Source organism: Triticum dicoccoides, chromosome 7A (assembly GCF_002162155.2).
Source record: "Triticum dicoccoides isolate Atlit2015 ecotype Zavitan chromosome 7A, WEW_v2.0, whole genome shotgun sequence".
Taxonomy (NCBI): Eukaryota; Viridiplantae; Streptophyta; class Magnoliopsida; order Poales; family Poaceae; genus Triticum; species Triticum dicoccoides.
In genome coordinates, this window is record NC_041392.1 from 411,302,537 (window position 1) to 411,326,743 (window position 24,207).

Below are 24,207 nucleotides of genomic sequence, written 5' to 3' on the forward strand. Positions count from 1 at the left end.
GCGCACCGTGGGAGTGGTGCACCATTATTAGTTGTACTAGTAATGGCGCACCACTCCCACGGTGCGCCATTAGTAGTTTTGATGAAATTTTTAAATTTTTTTTACTAATGGCGCACCGTGGATGTGGTGCGCCATTAGTATTTGCACAATAATGGCGCACCAACACATGGTGCACCATTAGTATATAGTAATGGCGCACCATATGTCTGGTGCGCCATTAGTGTCAATTCCATCTATAGCCCTTTTCCTAGTAGTATCCTCCCGCTCCACTCCGGCGGCTCCACCGCCCGGATCCGGTGCCAAGCTACTCCGGCGAACCCCGACGACCTCGGCAAGTCCGGTGAACAGTGATTCCCGGTGAACCTCGAGAATCGCGCCAGATCCAGATCTGGATCAGGAGACGGTTGACTTTTTCCCGACAAACCCTAGATTTTTTTGCAAACTTTGGCATGTCATAACTCTCTCATCGTAGATCCGATTCGTGCATGTAGCATATCAAAATGTTCGTATCGACGAGTACATCATTTCATCTCACTGCATCATTTTATTTTGAGCTCATCTTGATGCCCGAAATGCTGTTGGAAGAGGGCTATGTGGTGAATTTGTCAGATCTGTATCAGCAAATGGCATTTTGGCATTTCTGCCATGATTAATGTGTGCATGCTATGATCCTGAGCTCTACATGTGTTTTGTTATATGCCATGCCATCTTTACAGGGGTGCTTGCCATGTATTTTTTTGATATTTTTGGTCACTAGCACAAGCTTGCAAAGTAGCGTAATCGGTAATGCTGATTTCAGGGACTTAGAATTTCACCAAGTCCTTGTCCTGATTTTGTTGTTATGCCATATGTTTGTGTTGTTTCCTAGTGATCCTTGCCTCTATTGAGGATAATCAGTAAGGATGTTTTGTTAACATTGTGGTGCTCTATCCAACCATGTCTTTGTTTGCATCTATGGAGCACCCTAGCTTGAGTCAATCGAGCTCTACTTTTGCTATAAAATGATCCTCGCAGATTGTTGACATGTTTAGTGATTTTGCCGAGGATGTTGCTATTGATCCGTGCATGCTATGATGTTGTTATTGCCATGTCTAGCTTCTATGCTATGTCTTTTTGACGGGTGTATGATTGGTTTGTCATGCCATGCTCCGTAGTGAGTGCATCGAGCTCGTAAACATGCCTAATTGTTAACTGATTTGCATGCTCCAGTTTTTCACTAAGTCTGAATCTGTTTATGTTTTGCCATGTTCACATGCTTGCAATTGTATTTTCTGATCCCTTTTGGCTCAAGGTCACTAAGGGACTTTTGTTAAGTGCTTTGAGGAGCTTCATTCCATGCCTTGCTTTGACATGTTAAGCTCTTGTAGCTTGTAGTTTTCATGCTCTAAAGTGTGCTTCCTGATGATAAATTCCAGACTTGTGTTAATTTCACTAAGTCTGAAACCTGTTATCATTTGCTCTTTTGCCATGCTTGTTTGAACCTGTTAATGGATGAATTAGCCGTAGCTCAGTGTTCATATTTTGTCAAGCTTCATGAGTGGATCCCTGCCATGTATTTTGTTGTCATGTTTGAGTGTTGTAGCATATTTATCTTGATGCGTTGAGTTGGTCACTTGCTAATTATCACAGACCGGTGCCATATTTGTTTTGCTTGCCATTTTCAAAACGTGTATCCGATTCCGCTGATCTTTATATCGTTTTCAACCGAAATCACCTTACCTTTCCAGTGGCACTCTTGGATTTCCAAGTTGAGGCCAGGTTCTATCATTCCTTGTCAAATCTTGCATATGCATCATGTTGTTTGAGAATTGCACGTGGTTGATTGTGTTCCGTTTGCTTGTTGTTCTTGTTTAGGTAGAGCCGGGAGACGAGTTCATGAACGAGGAGCCCGTTGAGTTTGCTTACAAGGATCAAGTCAACTCTGAGAACTTTGCAGGCAAGATGATCATACCCTCGAAATCACTTCTATCTTTGCTTACTGGATGCTCGCTCTTTTGCTATGCCTATGCTACGATACCTACCACTTGCTTTTCCTACCTCCCAAATTGCCATGCCAAACCTCTAACCCACCATGTCCTAGAAAACCATTGATTGGCTATGTTATTGCTTTGCTCAGCCCCTCTTATAGCGTTGCTAGTTGCAGGTGAAGGTTGGAGATCGTTCCTTGTTGGAACATGTTTATTGTTGGGATATCACCATATTATCTTGTTATCTTAATGCATCTATATACTTGGTAAAGGGTGGAAGGCTCGACCTCTTGCCTAGTGTTTTATTCCACTCTTGCCGCCCTAGTTTCCGTCATATCGGTGTCATGTTCTCAGATTTTTGCGTTCCTTACGCGGTTGGGTTATAATGGGAACCCCTTGATAGTTCGCCTTGAATAAAACTCCTCCAGCAATGCCCAACCTTGGTTTTACCATTTGCCACCTAGCCTCTTTTTCCCTTGGGTTTCCGGAGCCCAAGGGTCATCTTTATTTAAACCCCCCTAGGCCAGTGCTCCTCTGAGTGTTGGTCCAAAATAGAGCCCTGTGCAGCGCCCCCTCGGGGAAACTCAAGGTTTGGTTTTAGTTGTATGGAGCGCTCATATGAGTGTGCCCTGAGAGCGAGATATGTGCAGCTCCTATCGGGATTTGTCGGCACATTCGGGCGGTGTTGCTGGACTTGTTTTACCATTGTCGAGGATGTCTTGTAACCGGGATGCCGAGTCTGATCGGATTGTCTTGGGAGAAGGAATATCCTTTGTTGACCGTGAGAGCTTGTGATTGGCTAAGTTGGCACTCCCTTGCAGGGATTTGAACTTTTGAAAGTCGTGCCCGCGGTTATGGGTAGATGGGAATTTGTTAATGTCCGGTTGTAGATAACATGAAACTTAACTTAATTAAATGAATCAACCGCGTGTGTAACCGTGAGGGTCTCTTCTCGGCGGAGTCTGGGAAGTGAACACGGTGTTGGAGTAATGCTTGACGTAGGTTGTTTTAGGATCACTTCTTGATCATAGTTGTTCGACCATGCTTTTGCCTTCTCTTCTCGCTCTCTTTTGCGAACAGGTTAGCCACCATATATGCTAGTCGCTTGCTGCAGCTCCACATCATACCTTTGCCTTACCTATAAGCTTAAATAGTCTTGATCGCGAGGGCGTGAGATTGCTGGGTCCCCGTGACTCACAGTTTACTTCCAAAACCAGATGCAGGGACCGATGATACCATTCCAGACGATGTGCTTGAGCTCAAGTGGGAGTTCGATGAAGACTCTCGCCGTTATTACGTGTCTTTCCCAGATGATCAGTAGTGGTGCCCAGTTGGGGCGATCGGGGACTTTGTCGCATGGGGGGTTTGATCTTTATTTTGGTACCGTAGTCGGACCATGAGTGTATTGGATGATTGTAATGTTATTCATGTATTTGTGTGACGTGGCGAGTGTAAGCCAACTATGTATCCTTTCCCCTTTTATCTATTTACATGGGTTGCTGTGAAGATTACCTTACTTGCGACATTGCTTTCAATGCGGTTATGCCTCTAAGTCGTGCTTCGACACGTAGGAGATATAGCCGCATCGAGGGCGTTACAAAGCCGCCTTTGACATCACCACCTCTGCCCGCGCAGCCGAGATGCTGGGCCGGCCCACGGTCTATCTGCCGCCCCGTGCGCAGGATAAGGTTAAAGCCTTATTTCCTTTTTCTTTTTCTAGTCAACTTCAAAAATCCATAAATAATTCAACTAAGCTCCAAATTCGATGATTCAAATTTGTAGTAGTTCATAAATTCATTATCTACCACTTGGTGTTGTTTGCACATTTTTCCAGGAAACTTTTCTTCACACATATTTTGAAAAACCCTATTTTCCTATTTCTGTGATGAACTTTAGAAAATCACAGAGAGCTCAAAATTGATCCAAATGCCATGATTCAAATTCCTAGATGCTTCTAAGTTCATAACTTAGTTTATGAACATTTTTCTTAATAGTTCCTGTACCACACAAAATAATGAGCCATTTCTTCATATTTGTCAACTTTGCAAATTCATAGGAAAATCATTTGAACTCCAAATCCAGTGAAACCAACTCCTAGATACTTCTAAAATCATGGTTTGTTAAATGGGTGCCTTTGCACATTTTTCAAAAATATATTTCTATACACTTCTTACAAATCCACAAATCCCTTGATTCCATCATATTGAAATGTTCGGGAATATCCACTGACCCAATCCCAATGAAACCACTCTGGTTATTTTTCATATAACAAGAGATGTTCTAGAAAAGTCAAATTAATATTTTTAGAGCACTTTTATTTTCTGCCTTGTTGTGTTGCTTACTATGATTGTTTCCGATGTTAGTTGACGAAGTAGATGAGATACTCGGAGATGGACGAGAAGATTTGAAGACTATGACGAACCAGGCAAGCAGCCCTTTGACCATGCCTAAGAAACCCTTTTTATGCATGTCATATGGCACTTTCATTGCTTGCATGGAAGTCATGATAAAATGGCGACCACTTGAGGTGGTTTGCCTCCGTTGCTTTCTCGTTGACACCTTCATGATGCATGACCCTACCTTCCTATGAGGGTTATGCGAGTGGGCGTAGTTAGGATGCTAAGTAACTGCTACGCAAATGGGTTGGGTATATGCATGGTGATGGAAGCAAGATTGTTTCCAAAAACTTTTCGAAAACACCATCGGGTGCCACTTATGCCCAAGGTAGATAATGAGTTGGGTAACCACTTGATGACGAAGTGGTGTACCGAAGCAAGTGTGTGTGTTGTTTTCAAAACGGATTTGTTTAAGTTGCGACCGTTATTCCAACCTTACATGCGCAACCACTCTACCCTTATATGGGAAAGGGCATTATTGATTACCTAGGCCGATACTAGCTTGGAGTCCGTATTACTAGTGACAGGAGAGTTGTTGTTGCGCTCTCTCAGGACGGGGTCGTGCCAGGTAGGGCGGCTATGACTGTTTTCACAAGGCACTGGACACACCGTTGGTACCCCGTGCTTGTGATGTGAGATGATTATGGAGCGTGGCTCCACGAAACATTTATGTGATAATGTTGGGCACGGGGGTTACTACCAATTAAGTGGACTCTATGTTATTGTCATCTAGGAAAAGATAGTGATCGTGTGCTTACCCCGGGTACTTGAGGTACCACGGGTCGTGGATGACACGGAAGTTCCCCGGATCTTGTGGGTAAAGTGTGCAACCTCTACAGAGTGTAAAACTATTCGAATAGCCGTGTCCACAGTCAAGGACAGTTGGGTAACCGCTCTTGGGCTACATCCACATGTTTACAAACCAGTGTGTGTGTTTGGATAAGTGGGAAGAACTACTTGGGTCAAGTCCAAGGACTTGACATGGATGAGTTGGGTTGGAGCCCACTCCCTCTATGTTGATATCTATAACCAGTCCCTATGGTTACTTGAATTCATACGAGGCATGATTTACCAGTTATTGAACATGTCATAACAAAACAAAATTAGATCTCTGCAAAAATTTACCTATGTCATGCATTGTTGTATCTGGAGCCAAAACATGGGTTGCTTGCGAGTACATTCAAAGTACTCATTGGCTTGCCACTAGTCATTTTATTGGCCATACATGAAAGAACAGGATATGATGAAGAATACTTCGGTGACAAACACACGAGCTAGGACGCTTCCCAGTCAGAATGGCTGTAGGGTTAAGGTAGATGGCATGGGTCCAAGATATCGACAACGATTTCCGCTGCAAAGTTATACTCAAGACTCGACCATAACGGTCATAATTTATGTAAGATGGTATGTATGGATGTAAGACTCTTGTTATTCAACTTCTGTGTGTTTAGTGAGCATTGATCTCTGGGATCACTGTACACGTGCATTCGGTGATCACGACTTATGAGTCGGGGTCCCCGCAGAGCTGGTATCAGAGCCATCCTGACTGTAGGAAGCCTTAGTTAGCTTAGTCGTTAGTCAGGTTAAAACTATTTTCTAAACTATTACTAATTTTCAAAAACTATCTACACTTCTCTTCCCTTCTGAGTTTTTTAAAAACTAAGATATATTTTTCTTATTGATCTCTTCCCCTTCAAAACTTTTGCAAATAGTCGCTAGTACCTTTAAGCCCCTGACCATTGGATTCCCTGTAATCCTCGTGGGTAACAGAGAAGAAGACATCTTGCCAGACATTCACCCACACCTTCTGAACACAAGCTTGGCGACACCACGACAAGATGAAAAATGCCTTCTCAATGATTGAGGAAACCAAGACTCAGAACATGGGGACACCCTCGACACTGCCCCAGGATGATGCGACCTTGATGATCAGGGTGTAAGATATGCAAGATCATGATATACATCGCTAATAGAGCAACCATGTCCTTACCATTGTTATATCGGCAACCACCGGTGGATGAGAACCTCGCCATTTGGTCCGCCTCACCATAGTGAGCAGGAAAACGGTTCTCTTCATCCCCTGCTCTTGGTGTCGATGATGTCATCAACGTAACCGACATGTTGAACCTCTATTATGCCTTGTTAATGTCATTGCATAAAGGATTACCTACTTGGTACCATCGACGCCTTAGACGACAAAAAGGGATCGTCATGATTAAGAAGACAATAGAAAACCGAGTCAAAGCCTGCTACGAGAAGCCACCTTCACCCCATCACTTCAACAAGCAAGAAGTTGTTGAAGAATCTTCAGGCTCAACACGAATTGTTTCATCAAACAACTACAAGAGACGTAGCAACACCTGAGGAAAACCCACAAGACTGCACAAGGCACGAAGTAAAGCACGACTACTTAGTCTGAGAACCCCTAGGGTAGGATGAGTCGTGTACCCCCTATGCGCAGTCGACTCGTATGATGGTTCAAATAGAACCATGACTGTGTGTTTCTTGTTTTTATTTGTTTGTGTTTTGATATAAGTCGCACTTTTTCCCTAGGCAACAAGTACGTGACTATATCACCTTCCTTGTTTTCCTTTGTTTGGCCCTTTTGGCACCCGTTTGTTTGCACCTGCACTATAGAACCCCCTTTAGGCATTCCCCTCCTCTATGCTACTTTTCCCTCTCATCTCTCTCTCTCTCCTTAACTGAAGGTCGGCAATACAAGGTACACCAAGGATTCTACTTCGACAACCAACTAGCACTGAAGAACTTTTCTACAGCCTCCTCGACCAAGTGAAACCCCGTAGAGTTATGTTTAACCCTCCAGACTAGAAACCCATTCCTAGACCCTTCGAGACTTCACGAGATACCCAAGCTCGAGTCCTTAACCATGTGCTTAACCCACAGAATTGCAAGAGAACCAGTTAAGCCTTTGTAAACCTTGCACAGCACTGGGTTCATTATGGAACTAGTGGACATAGTGAACAAGCACATTATCATCCTAATATAGCACCAGAACTGACAATGCCATAGGGTAGACCAGTTTGAGGATATAGGAATAGAGTACAAATGACTTGATGAGTTTATATCAATGACTTTGAGGAATTATCTGAGACTCTTTGGTGGATTATAAGGCTTTCATGTTGGTAGATGAACTTGGAGGGATCATGATTATAGATTACCATAGCTTTCATTACCCCTGAGAAAATTGGATTTAGTAGGACCATCATGGTCGCAAGCTGAAATTCATGGAAGCATAAGGATTAGACTTAGACAAGGGACATTGATAAGAGATAGTTGACATTACGATAATAACTTGAAGGAAACATGTAGGAATTCTCGTTGAACACGATATCTGCATTTAAATAGGTGATCCTAGTGGAGTATAGATGCTGAAGTAAGTCTACATGGTTCGGAGTAAATTAGATTTTGGCTAATGATCATGATCATGATACCATGTTTCTCGATAGACAATAAACTAGGAGATTGGATTAATTGTTAGAGTTTATTAGGGATCTGTATGAGCTTGACCTTGGAGTTTACTTGATCGCGATAATGGGAATTGGTGGATTGAATATAGTAAGGATAGCCTTTCTAGTATTTGGGGATTATAGGACTTTAGGAGATCATGTGGAACACCATAGACATTGGATTTGTAGAATTAAAGGATTATGTAGTGATTAATGGAAGATAACGGGTTGTTGGAGTTGATTCATAGGAAGGAAACAAGGTTTTGGAGTGGCTCACGATGTGTTTTCTTAGGATAGAAATGCATTATCTTAGACCTTTGGAGAATAGGATGAGCACTTTAGTTGTCATGTTCAACTCAAGCTTAGCAACTTGAATGCCCTACCCATGGATTCTTAGGGGTAGCCATACATATGATTTTTGGGGACCGTAGACATGTATAATTCTGTTAAACCTCCTCTTGGCAGTCATGAGGACATGAATAGCATGAGTGATGATTGGATTTGGCATATACGAGATGATGCTTTCGGTGGCATAAGGTTATTTGTTTGAAGGACTATTGGCATCTCAGAAATTGTGCTCAAGGATAAGATGATAAATGTTCACTCGCATCCTAGAATCCTTGAAACCCTTAAGCCTTACCAAGCCACAACATGCTCAGATCATGACCTCAAGCTTGGGCTCTAAACCAAGAAGACCTTGGCCAATACTCAACTGTGACCACCACCAATACCACCATCCTACTTTATGGACCGCATGCACAAAGTCTTCATGGAGTATTTGGACAAGTTGGTTGTCATCTTTATTTTGGTAACATACTTGTCTACCCGAAGACAGAAGAAGAATTGTTGAGGTGGTCAAGGATCATCTGAAGATCGCCATGTGCAGCAGGAAGAACTACACCAACCACCATCATCAATAAGTAAACCTCCGCATCGAAGACCAGATGTATTTGCAAGCCACTTCTCTCAATGGAACCAAGCATTTCCATGTCAAAGGGAAGCTCACACCAAGATTTATCGACCCCCTTTTTAGGTCACTACAAGACGAAGAGAAGGCGGTTGCCAGATGGAGTTGCCACCTGAGTTACACACTATGCACAACATTTTCCCACACAACACAACTTCTGGAGTGTTTCCAACTTCCTAACTAGCCCGACCTCGACCAGGACATCGGTCACCGAGCCATCGACCCCTAGCCCGATCTAACCTACCGCGAGCTACCCATTAGCAACCTGGATCAAGAAGAACATCATACATGAAGCAACACCATCCAGTACTTCAAGGTTCAGTGGAGCACCACACGGAAGTAGAAGAAGTATGAGGATGTGAAGACTACCCCACATCTAAGTTTTTGTATTCCTTTCCGCGCCTAGTTTGGGAATCTCGGGGACGAGATTCTTGTAAGGGGGGTAGGTCTGTCACACCCTGATTTTCATGCCACAACACTTCAGCTAATCAATCATGATAAAATGTGGTTTGACAAAGACTTTTGAGTGTTTTGGTCTTTGTTTGATTTGATTTTTGTGTGCTGGTTGCAAGTGCTCTAAAAATCAAATAAATCCTCCAACTATTATACTCCTTCTCCTTGATCCAAAACGTTTCCCAATGATCATGCCATGTGTATAGGACATAAAAATAATTCCTTACAAAAATAATTTGGCCAAATAGTATTTTCAAAAAATAGTTTTCCAAAAGCTCTGAATTGAGATTTGCACAGCAAGTACTTAATTAAGGGCAGAAAAAATCTTTCTAAAAATATATTTGACTCCTATTAGATATAGGACACCCAGAAACCACAAAAAAATAATTTTAAAAGTTATTTTCCTATTTTATTTAAAGGCTTTTTCTTAAGTCCAGAAATGGTCTTTAATAGGTTAAAATTATTTTAATGTTTCAAAAATATTTGAGAAACTTTAGGGAAGCACAGGGGACATATATTGTCCATATATAAGAGTTTCAACACATGGTCATGTTCAAATTATTGGTCAAATCCCTCAAAAACTATTTCTGGACATTTGAAGCTTTTGAAATGTTTACAAAGAAAATATTCTCCATTAAATACAGGAAAATTCTATCATATCCAAAATGACCTACTTGAGGGTCCTATAAAGTCTCATGTCATGGAGAACAATATAGCCCCACCAAACACTCTCAAAACCATTTCTGTCCTTTTTCAAGTTTGAACAACTTTGCACTGCCAAACATGTCCAAATGCTCTCAAACTTGGTGCACATGCTCAAATGGTGTAATAATGCATCTAGACCAAATGGCACAAGTTGGAGAGAAGGATACCATGTTCAAAGTGTTCTAAAACCCTTTCTGTCCAGAACCAAAATTGAACAAATCTACATTGCCAACTGTGTCCTTGTGATCTGAATTTTTGTGGGCATGTTCAAGTCCTCAAATGGTGACACTACACCAAGTGGTGCATCAAGGAGAATAGATTTGCATGACTAAATCTTGGTAAAGCCATTTCTGCTTATTTCTATGGTTTACCAAAGTTACATTGGCTACTTTGCCCAAATGAACTCAATCTTGGTGGAACCTCTTATTTTCTCTGTCCATTTGACCCTGTCAAGCCTCATGACAAGGGAAGTCCATTTGCTTGCCCAAACCTACATCAAACACCTTCTGGAAAAAACTTAAAATACATGTTTTGGCCATTTCCACTAATCTCCTTGAGCTGAACTTCTTCCCACAACCTCTCCTAGCCCCCCTCTACCACTGGTGTGCTTCCCTGCCCGAGAGGCAATGATGAAGGGGGCAGGGATCTACTTTTCTTCTCTGGACAACATCATTTTCACTCTCTCTCTACCCCTCCTCTATTCTACTGGCTCCCCAAGGCATCCAAAGCCTTTTCCACTTTGTTTGCAGCCACTAGACACAAATGGACGCGCGAGTGCGCGCGGAAAAGCCGCAGACGCCGGCCAAAGACGCGCTCTTGAGCACGTCATCGCGCTCCCGACCATTGACGCCGCGTCCCCCGACCACCTCGAGCCTCCCCCTCACACGAGTCGAGGTCCTTGACGTCCGCAACAAGACAGCCGTGCAGGCCCCCTCCTCTGCCCCTCTCTTTCACCTCCTGCGGCGCGTGGCCAGAGCCGCTCGGCTCGGCCAATGCTCGCGCAGCTCCTGTGGCCGCGTGCAGCTCACCCCGCTCCTCATCTCTCTTCCTAGCGACCCAATCAACTCCCACGAACGCCGTAGACAGCCCCGCGCCCTCTCTCCTGGCCTCCCGAGCCATTGCCGCGGCCACCCGTGCGCCGCGTCCATGGTGAGCCACGGGTGAGCTACTTAAGGCCACCCCTGAGCTCTCTCTCTACCCATTTGGCTCTCTCTCCCTCCCGTGCATCCCCTGGACCAACCCACTCCCCTCCTCCCGCCCTCCAACCTCATCCATGGCCGGAGCCGAGCCGCCGACCACCGCCTAAATTCTCGTCGTCCGGGCCCCCTCCTCCCCACCTATTGGTTACTTTGCATCTCTACTACCCCCGCGGAGCTTCCCCGCACTCCGGTTACTCCTCCCGACGGCCAGAGCACCGTGCCCGCCATCGCGGACGGCCACGTCCGCCACGGACGGTGCTCTCCTTGACCAGGTTCTCCCCGGCATGCATGTGTCTAGTGGCTGGAAGCACCTCTCTGCGCTGGTCACGTCGGTGGGAAGAACGTTGCCGGGGGCGCTCTGTAGCCCCGGAAATCGCCGGCGGGAGCCGGTCCTCCCCGCGGTCGGAGCGCGCGCGGGAGGTTGAAGACAGCCTGCTGCTGGGCCCCGCGCGTCAGTGACCAAGCGGGTGGGCCCGACCGTTTAAGTGGAAACGGCTTCGGCCGGATCCACCTCCCCTGTGCGAAGCCGCACCCCCGCGAATCCGCCTTCAACATCAACACCTCTGCCCGCGCAGCCGAGCCGCTGGGCCGGCCCACGGTCTATCTGTCGCCCCGTGCGCAGGATAAGGTTAAAGCCTTATTTCCTTTTTCTTTTTCTAGTCAACTTCAAAAATCCATAAATAATTCAACAAAGCTCCAAATTCGATGATTCAAATTTGTAGTAGTTCATAAATTGATGATCTATCACATGGTGCTGTTTGCACATTTTTCCAGGAAACTTTTCTTCACACATATTTTGAAAACCCCTATTTTCCTATTTGTGTGATGAACTTTAGAAAATCACAGAGAGCTCAAAATTGATCCAAATGCAATGATTCAAATTCCTAGATGCTTCTAAGTTCATAACTTAGTTTATGAACATTTTTCTTAATACTTTATGACCCACAAAATAATGAGCCATTTCTTCATACTTGTCAACTTTGCAAATTCACAGGAAAATCATTTGAACTCCAAATCCAGTGAAAACAACTCCTAGACACTTCTAAAATCATTGTTTGTTAAATGGGTGCCTTTGCTCATTTTTCAAAAATATATTTCTATACACTTCTTACAAATCCACAAATCGCTTGATTCCATCATATTGAAATGTTAGGGAATATCAACTGACCCAATCCCAATGAAACCACTCTGGTTATTTTTCATATAACTAGATATGTCCTAGAAAAGTCAAATTAATATTTTTAGAGCACTTTTATTTTCGTCCTTGTTGTGTTGCTTACTATGATTGTTTCCGACGTTAGTTGACAAAGTAGACGAGATACTCGGAGATGGACCAAAAGATTTGAAGACTCTTATGAACCAAGCAAGCAGCCCTTTGACCATGTCTAAGAAACCCTTTTTATGCATGTCATATGGCACTTTCATTGCTTGCATCGAAGTCATGATAAAATGGTGACCACTTGAGGTGGTTTGCCTCCATTGCTTTTCTCGTTGACACCTACATGATGCATGACCCTACCTTTCTATGAGGGTTATGCGAGTGGGCGTAGTTAGGATGCTATGTAGCTGCTACGCAAATGGGTTGGGTATATGCATCATGATGGAAGCAAGATTGTTTTCAAAAACTTTTCGAAAACCCCATCGGGTGCCACTTATGCCCAAGGGAGATAATGAGTTGTGTAACCACTTGATGACGAAGTGGTGTACCGAGGCAAGTGTGTGTTGTTTTCAAAACGGATTGGTTTAAGTTGCGACCGTTATTCCAACCTTACATGCACAACCAGTCTACCCTTATTTTGGAAAGGGCATTATTAATTACCTAGGCCGACACTAGCTTGGAACCCGCATTACTAGTGACAGGAGAGTTGTTGTTGCGCTCTCTCGGGACGGGGTCATGCCAGGTAGGGCGGCCATGACTGTTTTCACAGGGCACCGGACACACCGTTGGTACCCCATGCTTGTGATGTGAGATGATTATGGAGCATGGCTCCACAAAAGTGTTATGTGATAATGTTGGGCACGGGGGTTACTACCAATCGAGTGGACTCTATGTTAGTGTCGTCTAGGGAAATATAGTGACCGATTGCTTACCCCGGGTACTTGAGGTACTGCGGGTCGTGGATGACACGGAAGTTCCCCGGATCTTATGGGTAAAGTGTGCAACCTCTGCAGAGTGTAAAACTATTTGAATAGCCGTGTCCATGGTCCAGGACAGTTGGGTAACCTCTCTTGGGCTACGTCCACATGTTTACAAACCAGTGTGTGTTTGGATAAGTGGGAAGAACTACTTGGGTCAAGTCCAAGGACTTGACATGGATGAGTTGGGTTGGAGCCCACTCCCTTTATGTTGATATCTGTAACCAGTCCCTATGGTTACTTGAATTCATACGAGGCATGAATTACCAATTATTGAACATGTCATAACACAACAAAATTAGCTGTCTGCAAAAAATTACCTATATCATGCATTGTTGTATCTTGAGCCAAAACATGGGTTGCTTGCGAGTACATTCAAAGTACTCATTGGCTTGCCACTGGTTATTTTATTGGCCAGGCATGAAAGAACAGGATATGATGAAGAATACTTCGGTGACGAACACGCGAGCTAGGACGCTCCCCAGTCAGAATGCCTGTAGGGTTAAGGCAGATGGCATGGGTCCAAGTTATCGACAAAGATTTCCGCTGCGAAGTTATATTCAAGACTCGACCATAACGGTCATAATTTATGTAAGACGATATGTATGGATGTAAGACTCTTGTTATTCATCTTCTGTGTGTTCAGTGAGCATTGATCTCTGGGATCACTGTACGTGTGCATTCCGTGATCACGACTTATGAGTCGGGGTCCCCACAGGCAGTGATGTCGATGTCAAACCGTACCAAAATAGCCGAAACACAATAGGACATCGAACCACAACCCAAATTCTCAAAACAAAACATGACGTAATTTGCGGAATTGGTAGCGGATAAGCGATGGTGGTTTTTGCAGGAAATGGTGGTGCTAGGCGGAAGTGTTGGTGGTATGCGGAAGTGAATGTGGGCATCGGAACAAAATATGGCGAAATTTAGACGGAAAACAGGGTGGTGGATGGAGATGTTGTTGTGAGGGGCCGGATATCCGTGGTGGCCAGATATCTGGGGGGTTCGGGCCGGATGTCCGTGCTCTAGACCCGTGGACGAACTCGAGGAACTCCGCATGGAAGATGCAAATTCGGGGCATGTTTTGGGAGATTTTGTGGATGTTAATTGGTGAAAAGATGGGGGAAAGCTAGATCTACCTGCAACATGTAAAATCCGTGGATCAAATCCAACAAAACTTCATCACACCAACAAATCACAAAAAAATTGGGGGGCTATTTTTATGGGGAATTTTCAAATTAGGGACGAAATCAACAAAATTTGGGTAGAAACACAACAGGGAGGCTCCGAAATCGTGATCAACGTGGCTCTAGATACCAAGATGATGTAGGGTGGAACCCTACGCGGTGATGTAGGAGTGGATCCGGCAAATAACATGAGGGGAAACATGAGAGAATCACTCAAACCAATAAGAACGATCACACATATGCTAAATTCGAGTACACATAGAGATCACACGGTCCAAATCCAAGAAGCGACGATACATAGGGTAACCGGTTCTTCTCCGTGAGGAGGTCTTGAGGTATTCCCGCTAGGGGTCTTGAATCCAAGTGGATCTTCTCCGAACAGGTGTCGGTCCCTCGCGGTGGAGTAGATCTAGATGGATGACTGAGACTCTATCTCACAAATGAGCTATCACAACGCTAACCCTAGAAAGAGGGCGGAGGAGGAGTATATATAGTCTAGGTGGGCGAAGGGGTACACGGGCCTTGGGCCCTTACACTGTGCGTAGACAGGGGAGGCCGGATGTCTGGGCTTTCACGAGGGGCCGGATGTCCGGGCTGGGGTGGCCGGATGTCCGGGCTGGAGGGGTTGGCCTTGACGCATTCGGTACTGGGAACGCCGGATTTCCGGGCTAGGTCCAAATTTCTGAGCTCGGGCCGGATGTCTGGGCTGAGGTCGGATGTTCGGGGCCTGTAGGTGCTTGGCGGCTGGGAAGCTGCTGTGTGCGATGCTAAAGGGGCCGGATATCCTGGGCCTGGAAGCTGTTCTTGACTCCTTCCGTTGGTTCTCTTCATCCGGGAACTTGGGGACTTGTCGGCTTTCACGTGCATCTTCGGGAGGGTCCTCTTGGTACCTCATCATGCACAACATTCCAGACTTAGGTAGTAGCCATGTCTCGAGAGGATCATATGTGATATCACTAAGGAAGGAAGTCACCTCGGTCTCGAGAGCTCTAGCTCTGGCTCGTGTCATAGGTCCTCTTGGCTCTTCGTGAGACGATGGTAGGTCCATGGGGATAACCGTAGGAAGATCCGCATCCATCATGAAAGAATAGTTGTGATGTATAGCACGATGGGTACACAAATTGAGCATACGAATATATGGCACATCACTATCATTTACATTCATGGGGAGCATATTGTGCACACAAATATTGGGATCATGCAATGGATGGAATGGATCTAAATCTCCTAATATGTATGAGTAAACTATGGGGGTCTCCTCATGAGCAATATTGGAAACATCATATGGAGAAAATGGACAACATCCAAAACAAAGCATATCCGAAGCTAGGTGGTCATGGCATGGCATATGTGATGAATGATGCAAAGGGAGCATATCAATATCATCACAAGAAAAACAAATACCATGGGCTTCTCATCTAAGCCATAAGGCTTAATTTTATTGGCATATGGATAGTTACTATGATGATATTGCAAATATGACATATGATTGACCTCATGCATAGCATATGACAAGTCAAGCGGTTGTCAAACATGATGTGACCTAAAGAATTATCACAAGAAATCCTATGTAACATGGCATCACAACTAATAGACTCCACATGACAATCATCAAACTCATCATAAATGGGTAAATCATCGCATGGGGAAATCATACGATGATGCGGAGCATCCTACGATCATCCCCATGTAAACTACGACTACTCCCCAAGCCCCAAGTGGACATATGACGAGACCTCAAACATATGCCATTGGACATATGACGAGACCCCTAAATGCATCCCCTTTCCACTCATGCGAGACATGGTTGCTACCTAATGCAAAGAAACTACGTGTGCTCAGGACCCGAGGAGAGAACCATGGAGATGCTCGAAGCATAGGACAAGTCCACACGAAAGTGGATCAAGAAGTGCCTCAAGTGGAGTCACCATGGAGCAACAGCGGCCACACATCTGGCATGAGCCCGGACATCCGGCACCACCAACCGGAAGAAGACCAGAGAGAGACGGATGCCAGGTGACTTTACAGCGGCCGGACATCCGGCCGACCCCAGACATCCGGCGCCCCACGACGGGCCGAACATCCAGCACCTGCCCGGAAATCCGCCGTAGGCTATCCAAAGGATACCGAGACCAGCCCCGCCAGCCTGGACATCCGGCTCCTCACTAAGGCCCAGACATCCGGCCCAACACCCGCACATCCGGCTCCGCCTGTCTACGCACAGTGAAGGGCCGAGGCCCATGTACCCCTTCGCCCACCTAGACTATATATACTCCTCCGCCTCCCTCTTTCTAGGGTTAGCAATGTGATAGCTCATATTAGAGATAGAGCTTTGCTCGTCCACTTGGTTACTTCTCCTTTGGAGTCCACGACCTCTTCGGCGAAGATCCACCAAGAGCATTGAAGACCCTTTACTGGAAGAACCCCCTCAAGACCTCCTCACAGAGAAGAACCGGTTACCTTTGTATCGTACCCTGTTGATCGTGGATCTTGTACCTCCTTTTGTATTTCGAGGATATAGCATATGTGTGACCGTATCTTGTTGGTTTGAGTGATTCTCTCGTGTTTCCCTTCGTGATTTCTCCTTTTGTTGTTCGTGTTCATCACGGGATCCGCTCCTTTTGTGAAAGATCGGCCATCTAGGGTTCCACCCTACATCATCTTGGTATCATGAGCCACTTTGATCACGATTTCAGAACCTCCCCTCTTTGTTTTCTAACCTAATTTTGTTGATTTTGTCCTAAATTCGAAAATTCCCCACAAAAATAGCCTCCAATTTTTTTGTGATTTGTTGGTTTGATGATGTTTTTTTGATTTTGATCCATGGATTCGTTGTGTTACTAGTGGATCTATCTTTCCCCAAGTTTCCCCACTTCCCATCCACGAAATTCATTAAATTTTCCCCCAAAATCATAAATTATTGCCCCCTAAATCGAGTTCCTCGAGTTCATCCTCGGATTTGGAGCCCAGACATCTGGCCCGTAGCCGTGGACATATGGCCCTGCCGGACATCCGGCCTGTAGGACTAGACATCCAGCTCCTGAAGCACAAAATCTGAATCAGTTTGGACATCGGGTCCCGGATTTCCGTCCAAACCCCCGGATGTCCGGCCCTTGTAACTTCAGCCTTTCCCATTTCACCGTTTTGTCCATAACTAATTCATCCGGAGTCCGATTTTGACATTCTATAGCTCGTTTTAAAGCTATTGACATACCCCATCCCACAAAAATACTACCATCACCATTTGACTACATAAAAAATACTACCTTCACCACATCATCCGCTATACCACCACCGACTTCCACAAACTAACCAATTTTGTTACCCATAGCATTAGTGGTTGCTTGAGTAGTGATTCGAGTCTCCTAAGGTGTTTCGGCTACTTAGGGACGATTGCTTCTTCATCAACCACCACCATAACTTTCGCACAGGCTTGCCCACCATACACTTCTGCCGCGCCAACTTAAATGTCAGATTTCGGGTTCCGGCAAAACCCTTGAGGTTCGAACACTCGGGTGTGCACAAAGATCTCTCCCCCTCTCTAGCTCGCGCTCGACACAGTCTCATGGCCTAGCTCGACGGACCCAAAGAACATGAGACACAAGATTTATACTGGTTCGGGCCACCGTATTGGTGTAATACCCTACTCCAGTGTGGTGTGGTGGATTGTCTATCGGGCTGAGGATGAACAGTTACAAGGGAAGAACAACCTCGCGAGGTGAGGTGTTCTTGTGCTTGGTGAGTTGATGCTCTCTCTCTAGGGATCTGATTCGCCCCCCTTGCTATTGTGGTGTCTAGTCCTATTTATAGAGGCCCTGGCCCTCTTCCCAAATATTGAGCGGGAAGGGATCCCACAACGGCCAAATTCGTAGGGAGACAACTAGTACAAGCTATCCTGACAAAAGTAGTCTTCGCCTGCCAAAGGATCTGGTGGTGATACCTTCTTGGGCTCCACGGTGACCTCCGTCTGCCGTCCTGCTGGTCTTGGTGTTGTTGCATGGATATGGAAACCTTTGCTTGATGCCTTGGGACTCCTCGCCTGCGTTGCCCCTTTAGCACCAAAGGGGAAACGAGGACACTACACACCCTGGAGCCTGCCTGGCGCTCGCCTGGCTCTAGTCGTCATGGCTTGCGTCATAGAAACCTTGCAAGGTGTCCCTTGCCATGATCTCTCCGCCCTCGCGAGCCAGCCTAGTGAGGCCGCCCCTGAGGAGGTCTTGCATCGTCTGCCTCGCGAGGCTTCGTCCCTCACGAGGGTCTTTAGTGTTTGCTGGTCAAGATGGGTCGTACATGGCCACTGGTGGAGCCACGCCGTGGGCCGGAGGCAGGCAAGTCTGGGGACCCCCATTCCCAGAACGCCGACATTAACCCAATTTTGCTTCTGTTGTGAGTTGTGTCTCCTAAGGTTTTTCGGCTACTTAAGGACTGTGCTTCTAACTCCAAGTCAAGCTACGAGACCGCGCATGAGACCCTCTCTTTGGTCTCGGAGGAGAGTGATGTTTTGCCACATCCTACAGCGTTCATGTTTGGAGGTATTATGGATGAGGAGGTTGAGCATGGCACTATCCCCTTAACCAAGGCGGCGATAGGAGTTGAGAATGGAGACATTTGCACCAACATCTCTCTGACACCCACATATGACGAGATGCCCCAATTGCCATGTGAGGAGAGCCAATAGCCCATGAGTGAGATGAGTGCATTTCCTATGATAGGATGAGTGTGACCACCACTAGCCTGACACATGAGAGCATGCCACACATCCTATGTGAGGTTGAGGGCCATTTGAGTGACTCCACCAACCGTACAAGTGAGAGCATCCAAGAGGGAGTGAGTGATCCACAACACTTAGTGAGTGAGGTAGTTGATAGGGCATGTGAGGCCACTATGATCTTTAACGACTTAACCTCTACTCCTAGTTTGTTTTCATTTTTGGTGCTAGATTTCCAACAAAACTAAGCGCCAATCCTCGACGAGTCCATACCTCCAATCGGAGAACCTATGGAGATGGTGGAAGAAGATGCACCACCCACATGGTACCATCAAGTTGCAACCTCGCCTACAACACATGAGTGACGCTCTAAAGGTTACATAGGTGATGGTACTTCACTTGTCCCACTAGTGGACTATCTTCACATCGATTGCTTGGATGATGATGATCACCTTATGGATTCACCACATACTATGTCTTATACATGCTTAGATATGCCACCCATTTATGATGAATAAGATGATGAGCATGTTGAGTTGCCTAGTTGTGATGCTATGCTCCATAGGATATCATGTGAAAATTCTTTCGGTCACATCATGTTAAACAACCCATTAAACTATTCATATTCTATGAGTGAGATCTCCCATATTGCATCATTTCAATCTCAACATAGTAACTATACATGCCCCATTACAATAAATCCCATTTGCACTTATGGAATAGATGACGAGACGATGGTCATTGGCTTTTGTTTTTCATGCGATGATATTGCTATGCTTCCTTTACATGATTTGTTCAATTCATCTACTATGCCATGCCATGATCACATTGTTCCGAATATGCTTTGTTTTGGATGTTGTCAATATTCTCCATGTGATGTTTCCACTAATGATCATGAGGAGACCCCCATATTTTCCTCAGACATATTAGGAGATTTTGATACATCCTATCCTTTAAATGCTTCCCATAATTCCTTGCACCATATGCATTCCATGAATAACAATGCTCTACATATCTCTCATGATGAGGACATCAATACCATTGTTACACCCACAACCTCTGCTGCTATACATACTGGACCAATTACTAGAGCTCGCGCACGCCAATTAAATTATCAGGTACTTTTGTTTCTTGGTAATGATTTTAATTTTCAATGAGAATATGATGCTTCCTAAATTGGATACATTTGTTTTGCTTACAAATGAAGGGCCTAGCTTGGAGAAGGAGGAACATTGGAGCAAGAACAAGCATGGAGTTGATGGCATGCACAAGGGAAACAAGAACGGAGTTTCAAGTGACTTTCAAGCCACCATAATGAGTGCATGAAGGCTTGGACGAAATATACAAGATGCCACTTCATAATTTTCGTCCAGAGGCTATTCTAGGTGTTGCGTCACCTTATTATTGGGCCAGCCCCATGCATTTTTGAAATACATAAGTATGGGCTATTTTAGAGTCCGTTTGTGTCGGGAAACAAGAGTTAGGGTTGGTTTCGGACCCCTCCTCCAAGGTCCACGAAATTCCCCCCTCTTCCTCCATATATACATCCATTAGGGCATCGTTTAGACTTTGGGTTTTGTTTAGATTAAAACTTGACCATAGCTGTAACTTTGTGTACTTCATTTGTGTTCAACGACCAGACAAAGGCGTCACAGAACCCCACCTTCATTAATAAAGCTTTCCTCTTATATTCGCAATATCCAGATTGCAATCTTAGTTTCTTGCTTGTTTTTCGTTTGCTCGCAAGAAACAAACCCTCGTGGTCAGGTTGATCGTGCTCCGGTGTGATCAATAACCCCTCGGAAGTTGGTTTAGCGATTGCTAAGGTGTGATGTCTCGTACGTTCGTAGTCGAATCGTCAAGGTCGACTCCCATAGAAAAAGATAGCCACCATCTCATCAAAACATCGGGACACCTTCGCCTCTATCAAGTGGTATCAGATTTCTAGGTTGCTCGGTGAGATTTTATAGTTTTTCGTAGTTTAGGTCGAGTCTGTTCTTCATACCTATAGTCCACGAAAAAGCCAAAAAAAAGGGTTAGTTCATCATATCTGAACCAATCTGAGCCTTTGCATAGTCTTTTTAGAGTTTTGCTTTGTTGAATTTGCGGTTGCATCATCATGTTGAGTTGCTGGTCTTAGCATCTAGTCCCTTAGAGTTTCGAGTTCTGTTCACAGGTTGTCACGCCGCCGCCGCCGCACCATCGTCATCATCATTGCCATATACCACCACCCCACCATATACATCACTGCTGCCATATACAACCACAAATCCGAGTCCACATATACCATCACCATATACAACCACCAATCCGAGTCCACATATACCATCACCATATACCACCACCAATCCGAGTCCAAATATACCATCGCCATATACAACCACTAGTCCGAGCTCCACAAGATTCATCTCCACCACCAGTCCTAGTCTAAGTCCAGTTTTTATTACTCTGTTGTTGATTTCTAGATCATGCGATACCCCGAGTCGTGACAGAGTAGGACTCCCGAAATTCGGTGATACGCGCAGTAGAAAAATAGTTCCAGTTTCAAAAAAAATACTAAGTCTGGAAAATTCTGGAAACGCAGTTTTTAGACCATTTGTAGACTTTTTAAAAAAATTGTTGCGGAGCAAAAAAAGAGGAAAAAAGGAAAAAAAGGAAAAAAAATTCAAAGAGTGCTCCTCCGTTGTTTACGTGTCGCGCCGTGATTTTGATCGAATTCTAGGCTTGCATCTCTAGTACGGCCTAGCCTAGGACCAGCACAGTACCGTCGTTGAGCGTTTATTCAACTTTGCATCTCTGAATTGATTATTGCTGACCCTTTTTGCTACCATATTATAAGCCTTCCCAGCTCCACATACATCTATGTCATGCGTTTAAATCTCCTTGGCAATCGCTCTATCCAAGATTTTTAGGATTTTGACTACAACAGTTGCCGATCACCACCTGCTGGTTGGTAAGAACTAGCAAGATTCTAAGATTTGCTTGACGGATTTGTGACACACCAGCACCACTTCCTAGTAGTCTATAGGATCATATTCTTGTGTGTTTCTATTACTGCTAACCATGCCAGGATCACAAGCTGACGAGACTGACTGGGAGAACATGAAGAACAAAGAGTTACATGATAAGGCCATGGAGAAGATGTGCTAAACCGATTTGAAGAGGCCATGGAGAAGATAGATGGCATTGAGAAGGTCTTCGAAACAAAGCTCGATAACAGGTTTAATGAATTGCTTGCACATCTTCCACAACCACCGCCCGCTGCACCTGTCGCACCTCTACAACAACAACATCGCCTTCCAAATCAAGTGGGACGAGCACAGCCCCTTCCCCTTGAGCCTCGTCAAACTTCTGGTGCCGCTGTACCTACTGTTGATGCTTCTGTAGCTTCTGTGGCTACAGAGGTGGAGTACCATTACGAGGATGAGGTTGATCAAAATCAGAACTACGTGCAACCACCACCAGGTCATCCTCATGCATATCATCGCAACTGTAGGGCTACACCACCCGAGGTACAAGATCATGACCATCTTCCTAAACTAAAATTGAATATTCCACCATTTGAGGGTACATATGTTCTTGATATATATCTTACTTGGGAGTTAGAAACTGAACAACGATTTACATGTTTACTATATCCTAAGGAGAGACGTATTCCTACTGCTGTTTGTCCTTTCACTAGATTTGCATGTGTTTGGTGATCTGAACATTGTAGATTATATCCTATTCCAGCTACTTGGCCTGCTTTAAAAACTGCTATGCGTACTCGTTGGGTTCCACCATATTATGAACGTGAATTACTTCAAAATTGCAGCGTTTAAGGCAAGGAAAAAATTCGATAGAAGAATATTATCAGGAATTACAAACTGGCATGATTAGATGTGGTATTGTTGAGGAGAATGAAGCTATGCTTGCATGTTTTATGGGTGGTTTATATAGAGAGATTCAGACCATTCTAGAGTATAAGGAGTATAATAATATCACTCGTTTATTCCATCTTGCTTCTAAAGCTGAACGTGAAGTGTAGGATCGATTACCATTGATGCGAACTAACTTTTCTGCAGGTCGACCTTCTTCATGGACACCATGTGCATCCTCTATACTTCCATATGTTCTGCTGCATCGGCGCCTTCGTCAGCTGCCACCGCCAAGCATGATACATGAAAGCAGGCACAACCATCACTATCTGCCAAGAGCACACCTTCTAGGCTTGCACATAGCTCTTCTTCATCCATGGCATCAACAGGGAAAACACATGATATTATTTGTCATCGTTGCAAGGGTGGAGGTCATTATGCGAGACAATGCCCATCTAAGCGTGTGATGATTGTTACTGAGGATGGTGGGTATGGGTCTGCTAGTGACTATGATGAGGAGACATTGGCTCTTATTACAAGTGAAGAACATGGTGGAGATGATTCTGATCATGAGACGCAATACATGGCTGATGAAGATGCTGACAGGTATGAATGTTTAGTTGCTCTTTTGAGTGTGCAGGTCACACAAGCTGAGAAAAATCAGAGGCATAATTTGTTCCATACAAAGGGAGTTGTGAAGGAACGTTCTGTTTGCGTCATCATAGATGGAGGAAGCTGCAACAACTTGTCTAGCATGGAGATGGTGGAGAAGCTATCTCTCACCACAAGACCACATCCACATCCTTACTACATCCAATGGTTCAATAACAGCGGCAAGGTTATGGTAACACGTACTCTTCGTGTGCATTTTAGTATATCTACATATGTTGATTATGTTGATTGTGATGTGGTACCTATGCAAGCATGTCCCTTATTACTTGGTAGACCATGGCAATTTGATAAAAAATGTACACCATGGTAGAAACAATCAGTATACTCTTGTTCAGAAGGATAAAAATATTACTTTGCTTCCTATGACTCCTGATTCCATTTTGAAAGATGATATTAATAGAGCTAATAAAGCAAAATAGGAGAAAATTAACAGTGAAAATTATATTGTGGCAAAAGAATTTGAGCAACACATGAAACCTAATAATAAACC